Genomic DNA, 12,664 nt, shown 5'->3' with positions numbered 1-12,664 from the left:
TCATCAAATTCTAATCTTTTTAAAAACGGGGACAAAGGGCTAGAGACATGGCTCATTGGTTAAGATAACTTGCTTTTGCAGAAAACCCACATGGTGGTTCACAACTGCCTGTAACTCCAGTTCCGGGGCCCCTGTACCTCCTAACCTCTGCAGACACAAGGCTTATATGTGGTACACAGACATACACGTAGCCCCTCACATACACATATACCTAAAAATAAATTACTTTGCTGGAGAGTGGTCAAGATTTTGAGTTTGGATCTCAGCAACCATGTCTGGTAGATGAAGACTGCCTGAAACTCCAACTCCGGGAGATGCAATGTCACTGGCCTACACTCATTTATATACATGTGTGCACACACATACAACTAAAAAAAATTTTAAGTAGTCTTACTATGGCACCCTAGCTGGCCTGGAATTTGCTATGTCTAGGCTGGCCTTGAACTCAAGAGTGCTCCAACTGCCTCTACTGAATTAAAGTGCTAGAATTAAAGCCATGTACCAGCACACTGCTGAAACCTTAAAAATTATTACTATTATGTGAGTATGTGATGCATGTGTGCAGTCATGTACATGCCATGGCGCATATGTGGTGGTCAGAGAGTCAATTCTTTCCCTCCAGCTTTTACATGGGTTCTGGGGATCAAACTCTGTCAGGCTTGGTGGCAAGTACGTTTACTCACTGAGTCTTATCTTAAAAGGAGTTTGGGTTTTGTTTTGTTTCGTTTTTGGAGACAGAGTTTCTCTGTAGCTTTGTGCCTTTCCTGGAACTCACTCTGTAGACCACGCTGGCCTCGAAATCACAGAGATCCACCTGCCTCTGCCTCCCCAGTGCTGGGATTAAAGGCATGCACCACCACCCGCCTGGCTTGAGTTTTGGGGTTTTGAGACAGGATGTCACTATGTAGCCCAGGCTGGCCTGGAATTTGTCATGTAGATCAGGTTGGCCTTGAACTCAGAGATCTCTCTCTGTCCTCTTGAGTGCTGGGATTAAAGTGTGAACTACAAAGCCAGCTAATGAAAGGAGACATTTAGTTCAGAGTTCAGCTCCACCAATACCTGGGATACCTGACATCAACTTCTGGCCTCTACATACACCTGTGCACAGTGGCATCTGTGCACCCACACATTCTAACACACACACATGCACACAGTGGCAAGTGTGCACCCACACACATTCTAACACACACATGCACACAGTGGCTAGTGTGCACCCACACACACTCTAACACACACATGCACACAGTGGCAAGTGTGTACCCACACACACTGTAACACACACATGCACACAGTGGCAAGTGTGCACTCACACACACTCTAACACACACACATGCACACAGTGGATAGTGTGCATACACACACTCTAACACACACATGCACAAGCAGAAGGGATGCTCCCTTTGCTATTGAACTGTTGAAACAATGGACTCCAAAGAATTAAGATTTCTCAGGAGTCCCATGGAAGGGAAAGTCTAAAGACCTGGTCGGGATACAGGAGGAACTTACCTGCGGAAGAGATGTTATCCAGTCTGACAACATGTCTTGCAGGATAGACATGAGCTAAACAAGGAGGATGAATGACATGCTGGACCACCACACCTTCACCAGGACCGATGCAGTCTTCTTCCCCTCCATCCAGACTGGAGGTTCATTTCAGTGCACAAAGATGGCTGTAGGGATCACTGGACCTCTTTATAGTCCCTTTTCTCAGCACGACCATGTGGAGTAAATTTCCTTTCTTGTATTTTCTCTCTCTCTCTCTCTCTCTCTCTCTCTCTCTCTCTCTCTCTCTGTCTGTCTCTCTCTCTCTCTCTCTCTCTCTCTCTCTCTCTCTCTCTCTCTCTCTCTCTCTCTCTCTCTCTCTCTCTTAGATGTCTCACTGGCCTGGAACTTGCTGTTAGATCAGGCTGGCCTCAGATCCACAGACCTGCCTGCCTCTGCCTCTCCAGTGCTGGTATTAAAGGCATGTGCCACCATGCCTAGCCATTATTCATCTCGTTAATAGGCATAGCAGAGCAAGTGCCTGAAGCTAGCTTGTTGGGGTTTCAGGAGCCCAGGCTGTTAGCCAAAAAACTCTGAGACAGAGACTATTACTATTCCCATTTCACAGATTAAAAACTGAGGGTCTGAGCCAGGCATGGTGGTACACACCTTTAATCCCAGCATTTGGGAGGCAAAGGCAGGCAGATCTTTGAGATCAAGGCCAGCTGGTCTACAGAGTGAGTTCCAGGACAGCCAGGGCTACACAGAGAAACCTTGTCTCGAAAAACCAAAATGAGAAAAGAAAAACTAAGTCTCCATTGAATGACTTATGCAAAGTCACAGTATGTAATAGAGAAAACCAAACTTCTAACCATCCCTCAAATCAAATTTCACTGCCCAGAACTAACTTTAATATACTGCAGGGGAAGTCTTGAGATAGAAGAAATAAAATTGCCTTTTTATGCGAAAAATTTGGAACAACTTTTGAACAGCACTTGTCTAGCATCCAAGGCCCTGGGTTTGGTCCCCAGCACTAAAGGGTTAGGGAACCTGAGGACATACAGTAAAACTTCAACTAACAAGTTTCTGTAGTGTCCTGTTTTAGTAAACAGATAAGATAAAATTATGACAGCATCATTTTTGTTAATATGCCAAGTGTTTAATAATTGTTTCCATGTAAGCATTTCTATGTTAGTAATTTGCTTACTGAACCTTCTTTTTCTTCCAAATCAGGTCATATTAATAAAATCTGCCTTAGAGGGGCCTAAATTAAATATACAGGCAGATAGATTAAGTGTACAGGTCAGTGTCTATAGGCCGGCGTCGGATGCAGAATCAACCTGCCCATACACTACATGGCTCACTCTGAATATTTTGTTAGCCCCTTGATCTGAGATTCCACCCTCCTCTGTGGAAACAGCCTCCATCCAGAGGATAGCACTCCGGGGCACTGCCTGTTCCTCTTCCTCCAGGATGAGCAAGTGGCAGGAAATGGGTCACAGACTGAAAAGTTCCTGACAACAGTTAGGAAGGTTGTCACAGGCTGTGTGGACCCCCTCCTGTCCCAGTCACACTGTTGGGTTACCTCTTCCTAACTGGAAGCTTCATGGGTGTTGCCCCTGTTATGTTGAAGTGGAGCTGGTTGCCGGGAGGGGGTGATGTCTTGAAACTCTGCACATAATCTAAGGCACAGCTGGGCTATATATAGCCCAAGAGAGTTGAGTGGCCGCACAGGGCTAGGGAGCGACATGTAGCTTCTGCCTTGAGCTAATGAGAGCTGTGAGTGAGGGTAAGATGAGAATGGACTCGACAAGGAATGGGATGGAACTGGAAAGAACAGAATAGAAGAGCCGAGGAGGCATCTTAGGGGAAAAAAAAAAAAAACAGAACCCAAACGTTTAAGCAAAAGGCAGAGATAAGGACTGGGGGTGGTGATGCACCCCTTAATCCCAGCACTTGGGAGGCAGAGGCAGGTGGATCTCTGTGTAGGAGGCCAGCCTGGTCTATATGATGAGACCCTGTCTCTAACAAAACAAAACAAAAAACAAACCAAGTTCTAGGTCAGCTCAGGGCAACAGAGTGAGACCTGCCTTAAAATGAAAAGGAAAAAGGGAAGGAAGGAAGGGAGGAGAGATAAAAGTAACAGAACCAGGTGGTGGTGGTGGTGGTGGTGGTGGTGGTGGCGGCAGCGGCGGCGGCGGCGGCGGCGGCGGCGGCGGCAGTGGCAGCGGCGGCAGCGGCCAGCCTGGGCTGCAGAACGAGTTCCAGGATAGGCTCCAAAGCTACAAAGAGAAGCCCTGTCTCAAAAAACTTAAAAACAAAAACAAAAACAAAAAAAAAAAAATGTAATAGAAAGCTAGGCCATTGGAGTCTCCAGATGTAGCCTGAAGGTGCAGGTGGTCCTTGGGAAGTGGCTGGGCCTGGGAAGCTGTGATACCCCATCCCCATTTAGAAACTGGAACAAGGTTCTAAGGACCTTGCAGCATTTGTCCAAGGACATCCCCAAGAGCCACAGGCGTGGAGCCAGGAAAGTGCCTTTGATATGTTCCAGAGGAGACTGTTCACATTTGAAACAGATTGTACGGCGACATGGGTAGAGCTGGACACGGTGGTATGACCTGTAGTCCTAACTCAGGAACTGAGACAGGATCATTTGAGGCAACACAGTGAGATGCAGGGTGTGGATAATGGTGACTGGGGGACGGATCTGGCTGGAGTAACGCTACTGTTACAGAATCCTGTTTGTGAAGGAACAGTTCTGGCCTGTAGAACATCCTGGCAGAGACTCTTGACTCAGACAGGAAATGGGTGCACCAGAAGCCGAAATCTTTTGCTAAGGTCCTTGTGTTGGGTGTTTTTGGAATTCCCATATCTATCACCCAGCTTCCTCTAAAATACTCTGTAGGCGGGATGATACCCAAGATCTTCAAAAGCCTAAAAACATTGGGCACCTTACATATTACATTTAATCCTTCATACTGGTCTAGCAGGTATGAGTCACACTGTTTAAAAAAAAAAAACAAAAAAAAAAAAAAAACAAGAAACAGGCTGGAGAGATAGCTTAGTGACTAAGAGCACTGGCTGCTCTTCTAGAGGTCCTGGGTTGGATTTCTAGCAGCCACTTGATGGCTCACAAATGTTGCAACTCCAGTTCCAGGGGATCTGATGCCCTCTTCTGGCCTCCTCGGGTGATACATGCGTGTGGCTTACAAAGATACATGCAGGCAAAACACTTATACACAGAAAATACAAATAAATGTTTGTTGTTTTTTTTTTTAAGTTTTAAAAAACACCAAGCAGTGGTGACACACGCCTTTAATCCCAGTACTCAGGAGGCAGATGCAGGTGGATCTCTTTGAGTTCGAGGCCAATCTGGTCTACAAAGTGAGTTCCAGGACAGCCAGGGCTACACAGAGAAACCCTGTCTCAATGTCTCAAAAAAACTAAGGAGGAGGGGGAGGAGGAGGAGGAAATGGCTCAGCAGCTAAAAGTCCTTGCTATGTAAGCCTGATGAACTGAGCCTGGATCCCTAGAACCTCACGGCACAAGTCTGCAATTCCAACACTCCTGTGGAGCCATGAGACAGACTAACCCTGGAAACTCCAGAGCCTGGAGTTCACAGCACAGCAGCAGACAAGAGAGACCCTGCCTCAAACAAGACAGAAAGTGAGGGCAGACACCTGGTATTCTCTCTCTCTCTCTCTCTCTCTCTCTCTCTCTCTCTCTCTCTCTCTCTACCTCTCTCAATCTCCCTCTCAATCTCTCTCTCTCTCTCTCTCTCTCTCTCTCTACCTCTCTCAATCTCCCTCTCAATCTCTCTCTCTCTCTCTCTCTCTCTCTCTCTCTCTCTCTCTCTCTCTCCTCTCTCTCTCACGCACAAACGGCTTGGGGTGTAGCTCAAGGGTGGAGGGTGCTCAACACCTAACATACACAGATTCCTTGGTTCTTCAATCCCCAGCAACAGGAGGAAGAGAGAGGCTTCTGGGATGCCACTTACCTCTAACCCTAGATTTTAGGAGGTGGGCATAGGACAATCAGAAATTCAAGGTCTTCATTGGCTACCAGGTGAGCTCAGGGCCAGAGTGGGCTCCATGAGAACTTCTTTTCTCTTTTCTTTTCTTTTTTTAAAAAATTTTGTGTGTATGAGTGAATGATTGCATGCATTTGTAACACATGCATGCCTGGTGACCTTGGAGGCCAGAAGAAGATATTGTATCTCTAATAATGAGCTGCCATGTGGGTGTTGGGAACCAAGCTGGGGTCTCTGCAAGAATAGCAAGTGCTTTCAACTGATGAGCCATCTTCCCAAGCCCTGAGAACTTTTTGGAGCCTGTCCTGGAACTTGCTCTGTAGCCCAGGCTGGCCTCAAATTCACAGAGATGGACCTGCTTCTGCCCCCCAGGTGCTGGGATTAAAGGCATGCACTACCACTGCCTGGCTGAGAACTTATTGTTTTTTTATGAAAAATACTTTTCAATTATTGTTAGGTGGTGGTGAAATGGCTTGGCCGTTATGAGCAATTTTTAAAATTATTTTATTGTATGTATGGGTGTTTTGCTTGTATTATGTCTGGGCACTGAGCACCTGCTTGGTGTCATGGAGGCCAGACAGAGCATTCGGTCCCCTGGGACCAGAGTTAGAGGGTTGTGAAGCGGCAGGTGGGCGCTGGAAATCAGTCTGGAGTAACTGGAAGAGCAGCCCGTGCTCTCAAGTGCACAGTCATCTCTCCATCCCTGAGAATCTGTCTTTAAAAAGCCAAAGGTTGGGGGCTGGAAACAAGAGCCCACACAGCTAACAGGGTAGCCTACTAGACCCAGGTCTTCCAGGCATTCAGGGACTTTACCCAAGGTTGGGGCAGGCCTGGGTCAGAGCCATGTGTTCCAGGTCTGTCCAGAGTCTGTCTGGGCTGTGACACCAGGACAGGCGTTTTTAGGTCCTGCCCAGCTAAGCATCTGACTATATTGCATCTAGCCCTTACTCTCCCAAGGAAACTGATCTTTCATTTAAAATCCAACATCAATACACAAGAATCTACAAACAGGGCCCTGGGACCCAGCTGGTGGGAATCGGCTTACTCTTCCTGCTACACTAAATGACTTGTGTTACCTACTCAAAAAGTTTCCCACAACCAAGCCCGGACTCAGCTAACATCCTTGTAGGCAAAGGCAGGAAGAAACCATTCAGTATATCCCGCGGATGAACTGAAACCGCCCGGATTAGCAGGCAGGGCGGGAGGTTTGTGCCACTAATACCCATCTCCCAGGGAACCAAGGACTCCTGAGCAGTCCACCTTCCCACCTTGGCTGGGCCAGGCAGGACTCAGCCACTCACTGCTAACGCTGAGTACTCTTTCCACGCCACCCCTCCAGGCCTCTGTGCCACCCTGCAAGACAGAGGAATCTGCGCTGAGTTTGCCAGCCAAGTGGGGACCCTGCAAAGTATGGAATGGAAAGAGTGACACAATGCAGCCTTCAAGCTGACCTTACTGTTCCCAAACCACAGAGCCCCAGGGTGACTCTCAAATTCTCAAACTGAGTTTTGATCTTTTCCTGCCTGAGCCCCATGTGAATAAAATGCAACGTGGTTCTCACAGCACAGGCCCCCAGCCGCTCCCTGCCGGAGCCTGGAAACCAGACCTGCTTCCCTGCTTGAAACGTGGTGTTTTGCTGCTGCTGCTGCTGCTGTTGTTGCTTTGTTTTGCTTCCTTTTTTTTATTTTTTTTTTTTTTTCCTCCTCAGTAGGCTGTCCCTTTGGGTCTAAGGACGGTAAGCGTTTATTCACGTAGTCAGTGCGTTTCCCAAGCACCTGCTATGTACTGACCTGGGATCCACAAGCTGGGACTTAGTGTTCCTGTCTCCTCGGCCTTGGCTCTCATTCATTCTTTCATTCTTTCTTTCTTTCTTCTCAGCGATAGGTCTCTTTGTGTAGCACTGGCTGTCCTGGAACTCACTATGTAAACCAGGCCAGTCTCCAACTGAGAGATCCACCTGCCTCTGCCTTTCAAGTTCTGACATTAAAGATGTACACAATGTCTGGCTGCCTCTCTTTTCTTTTCTTTCTTTCTTTTTCTTTTATTTCTTTTTCTTTTTGTTGTTTGTTTTTTGAGACAGGGTTTCTCTGTGTGTAGCCCTGGCTGTCCTGGAGCTCACTCTGTAGACCAGGCTGGCCTTGAACTCACAGAGATCTGCCTGCATCTGCCTCCTGATTTTGGTTGTAAGTCTAGCTTTTAACGGCTGAGCCATCTCTCCAGGCCTTGAGTGCTGGGATCAAAAGTGTGCGCCACCATGCCCAGCCTAGATTAATATATATATTTTTTAGATTTATTTATTATGTATGCAGTGTTCTGCCTGCATGCCAGAAGAGGGTGCCAGATCTTCATTACAAATGGTTGGGAGACACCATGTGGTTGCTGGGAATTGAACTCAGGACCTCTGGAAGAACAGCCAGTGCTCTTAACCGCTGAGCTATCTCTCCAGCCCCTAGTTTAATATTTTTAAAGCCACTGAGTTTCCAGGGTTTATTTTTAAATTTTGTTCATGTGTATAAGTATTTTGCCTGCCTGTATGTTTGTGTACCTCCTTGTGTGCCTGATGCAAAGGAGGCCAGAAGAGGGAGTTGGCTCCTCTAGCACTAGAGTTACAGACAGATGTGGGTGCTGGGAACCGAGCCCAGATCTTCTGCAAGAGCACTAAGTATTTTTAGCTCCTGAGCCATCTCTTCAGACTTCGGGGAATGCCCACGCACAAGAGCTTCCAGCCTAGCTTCCCATCTGTGATGAAGTTAAAGATGTTATAGCCATCAAGATGATTGAGAAGTGGACAAAGAGTCCCGATTACAAGACAGGAACCTTATTTTAGGTTATAGATCTGGCTTATAAAACTATCTACCATAAAACAAGCTACCTTACTTGAGTCTCATTTTTACTGTCTTTACAAGGTTGCTCTGAGCTGGGCATGGTATTCCTGAAATCCCTGTACTTTGGAGGCTGAGGATTATAACTTCAACGCTAGCCCTTTCTCAAAAACTAAGGGCTGGGCTGGGGATGTAGACGAGTTAGTAGAATGTGTGCACAAGCCTTGGTTTAATGCCCAGCCATAAACCTGAGTTAGAGGCAGGAGGATCAGAATTCAAGGCTATCCTTGGCTACATACTGAGCTCAAGGCTAATCTTGCATACATGAAACACTGTACTGTGGGATGTCTTTCTGTATGCTGTGAATATGTGTGGCTCCCGGTGGATAATAAATAAAGCTGCATTGGCCTATGGCAGGGCAGGATAAGGTTAGGTGATGGAGAAGGGTGGAGTTGGGAGAGATGCCAGCCCACCGCCCAAGGAGCGACAAGATGCCAGCAGACCAGTAACGCCATGGCCACGTGGCAACATATAGATGAATAGGAAAGGGTTAATTTAAGATGAAAGAGCTAGGGGCTGGAGAGATGGCTCAGAGGTTAAGAGCACCGACTTCTCTTCCAGAGGTCCTGAGTTCAATTCCCAGCACCCACATGGTGGCTCACAACCATTTGTAATGAGATCTGGCACCCTCTTCTGTGTACATAATAAATAAATAAATCTTTTAAAAAAAAAAGATGAAAGACCTAGCTAGCAAGAAGCTAAAGTCATAGGCCATACAGTTTGTAATTAATATAAGCCTTTGAGTGATTATTTTATAAGCGGCTGCAGGACCAAGGGGCCAGGCAGGACGGAGAAACTTCCAGCTACAATCCTGTTTAAACAAAACAAAACATACCAGCGGGCCAGCAAGATGGCTCAGCTGGTAAAGGTCCTGGCTGGGGGTCCTGGTGGCCTGAGTGTGATCCCTGGAAACCTCCTGGTAGAAGGAGAGAACCAGCTCCCCAAAGTTGTCCTCTGACTTTCGCATTCATGTGTATACAAACACAGACATGGATGGGGCTGGGGAGATGGTTCAGCAGTTAAGAGCACTAACTGCTCATCCAGAGGACCCGGGTTCAATTCCCAGCACCTACATGGCAGCTCAAGACTGTAACTCCAGTTCCAGGAGATTCAACACCCTCACACAGACATACATGCAGGCAAAACACCAATGCACATAAAAAAAAAATAAATACATAAATAGATGAAAAAAGGAAAACGACAGATACAGGGATACACAACAACGTGTTTCTATTTAAATAGATAATAAATGTAATGATGAAAAGAGCCTAAAGAACAACATTAACACCAAGTGCTGTAGACCTGGGGATGCTGCTTGCCTACCTGTGCAGGGTTCCAGGTTCAGTCCTTAGCACTGCGGGGACGCGCGCATCGAACCCTCTGCCAGAGCAGCCAGTGCTCCTAACCTCTGACCCAGTTCTCCAGTGCCTCCGCTGTGGTTGTTTTGTTTTGTTTTTTGTTTTTTCCGTTTGTTTGTTTTTTGTTTTTGTTTTTTTGAGACTGGGTTTCTCTGTGTAGTTTTGGTGACTGTCCTGGATCTTGCTCTGTAGCCCAGGCTGGCCTCGAACTCACAGAGAACTGCCTGGCTCTGCCTCCCGAGTGCTGGGATTAAAGGCGAGCACCACTGCCGCCCGGCTTCTTCTATGATTTTTGTCTTTGTTGTTTTGTTTTGTTTTGCTTTGTTTTAATTTATTTTATGTTCATTGGTGTGGAAGGTGTCAAATCCCCTAGAACTAGAGTTACAGACAGTTGTGAGCTGCCATGTGGTTGCTGGGAATTGAACTCAAGGACCACTGGAAGAGCAGCCAGTTAAGATAGCTCTTAACCTCTGAGCCATCTCTCCGGCCCTCCTCTGTGATTTTTGATTCAAACTCCTGCATTGAGTTTCTGCCCTGACTTTCCTTTATTATGGATTGTCAGCTGTAAGATAAAGTAAACCCTTTTCTCACAGCAACAGCAAGCAAACTAATACAAGACACAGTGTGTGTGTGTGTGTGTGTGTGTGTGTGTGTGTGTGTGTGTGTGTGTGAGTGTGGACTAAAAAGAAACTCATCACCACACATCTAAAGAGAGATAATGACTGATAACAAGATAACTGTTTAGAAGATAACTGTTCCCAGTCTCCATAGGAAATGGACCAAGATAATGGATGGCTTCCCTGGCAGGCTTATTCATCAATTTATAGGAGGATGATCCTAGGGAGTATTTGATTCTACTTGTGTATCTTTAATTATGTAAAATGTATAATTCTATGCAATCAACCTTTTGGAACAGGATGTAAGACTTATTAGTTATAATGATGGGGTAGCACAGTGGAAGCCCTGTGTGGTGTAGTACCCACTACTTGGCCAAGGGACCGTAATTGGGAATATATTTGACACCACATCCATCCAGGATGAGCAGCTTATCAGCTACCATGCCTTTACAATCATCTGCTGCTGTGTGGTGTGCACACCTTTAATCCCAGTACTCAGGAGGCAGAGGGAAGCGTAGCTCTCTGAGTTTTGAGTCTAGCTTGGTCTATATATTGAGTTACAGGACAACTATAGTTACATAGAGAGACCTTGTCTCAATAAACAAACAAGTAAATAAATAAAGCATTAAACCCGATGAAGTCAGGCTGTGGGAGATGGCTTATGTCTAGAATCCTGGCACTCAGGAAAGCAGAGGAAGGAGGATCATGACAAGTTCAAAGCTAGCCTGGGATACAGTGTAAATCTGTCCCCAAACAACAAAAACCTTAGTAAAAACCCACTTCTATTTTTCTTCCCTCCTGCACCTACGTGCACGACATCCAGGACATGTGGAGGCCGGAGCACAACGTGAACGAGTCAGCCCTCTCTGGCTATCCTGTGGCTCAAACTCAGATCATCAGGCGTGGTAGCAAAGCACCTTTAACTCACTTTGTCGCGAGCAACTCAAACCCAGGCCCTCGCATATTAAGCAAATTCCTAGACCTCAAGGTTTTATTGATGTATTTTTCTCAATTTTATTGTATTTCACGTGCTTCTGTGAACACTCTGCTACAAGCATTTTTCTGAACATCTGTAGGCATTTCTGTAGAGTTCTCATGGGATTTCTAAAGTGTATGTGTGGTTTGCCCACACATATGTCTGTGTACCACATGCATGCCTGGTGTCAGTGGAGGCCAGAAGAGGGCTTCAGACCTTAGGGCACTGGAGTTACAGATGACCGTGAACTGCTATGTGGGCACTGAGAATCAAACCTCAGTCCTCTGGGACAGCATCCAGTGCTCTTAACCACTGAGCCATCTCTCCAGTCCACAGTAAAGTAGCACACTCTTAAAATTATACAGGGCTGGGAAGAGGATGGTCAGTAAAGTGCTTGTCAGGAAACAAGAGAACCCCAGTTTGGATCTCCAGCACCTACATAAAAAGTGGGATGTAACTGTGTGTGTGTGTGTGTGTGTGTGTGTGTTTTCAGACAGGGGCTGGCTCTCCATGGAGTCCTCAATGCCCTGAAGATCACTATGTAAACCAGACAGGCCTCAAACTCACAGAGACCCACCAGGAGGCAGAGAGAAGATCCCTGGAGATTCTGGTGGCTGGCCAGTCTAGCTGAAACAATGAGCTCCAGGTTAAGTGAGAAATTCTGTCTCAAAAAATAAAGTGGAGAGCAGTTAAGACATTTGACATTAGTCGGGCGGTGGTGGCGGCGCACGCAGGCATGCACAATACACAGCTTCGAGTCTGGGGTATAGTTCAGTGGTAGAGAGTTGCCTAGCCTGCAGGAGCCCCTGAGTTTGATTCTTACCACCAAGAAAGAAAGAAAAAGAAAACCTGTCTACAGCTCAATGTACCAACTAAACACACCTGTGTATTCAGCATCCAGATCAAGCACAGAACTAGCCGCCCAAAGTCCCATCATGCTCTTTTCCAGGCGCTGTCCTGTCTCACTTAGCAGCACCAATTCCTTTTGCCTGTTTTCAAACTATAAATACATGGAAACTTTTAACGAGATGATATAATTCGGTGTTGTCTGTTCTCATTGATGCACACTGTACCAATGGATGACTATAGTAGCATTTATCTATCCTTAACTATAGTAGCATTTACCTATCCTGTGGGTGGTGGGCATTGAGTGGTTCCTATTTTTTGTTTGTTGGCTGTTGGGAATAGTGCTTCTATGAACACTCTGTCACAAGTGTTTTGGTGACCGTCTGTAGGCGTTTCTGTAGAAGTCCCATGGAGTTTCTAAAGTTCTAGTGTGTTCATAGTGTTGACACTTTAGTGGATATGTGCTCTCCAAA

The sequence above is a fragment of the Peromyscus maniculatus genome, chromosome 8 (assembly GCF_049852395.1).
Source record: "Peromyscus maniculatus bairdii isolate BWxNUB_F1_BW_parent chromosome 8, HU_Pman_BW_mat_3.1, whole genome shotgun sequence".
NCBI lineage: Eukaryota > Metazoa > Chordata > Mammalia > Rodentia > Cricetidae > Peromyscus > Peromyscus maniculatus.
This window is presented reverse-complemented; position numbering follows the sequence as displayed.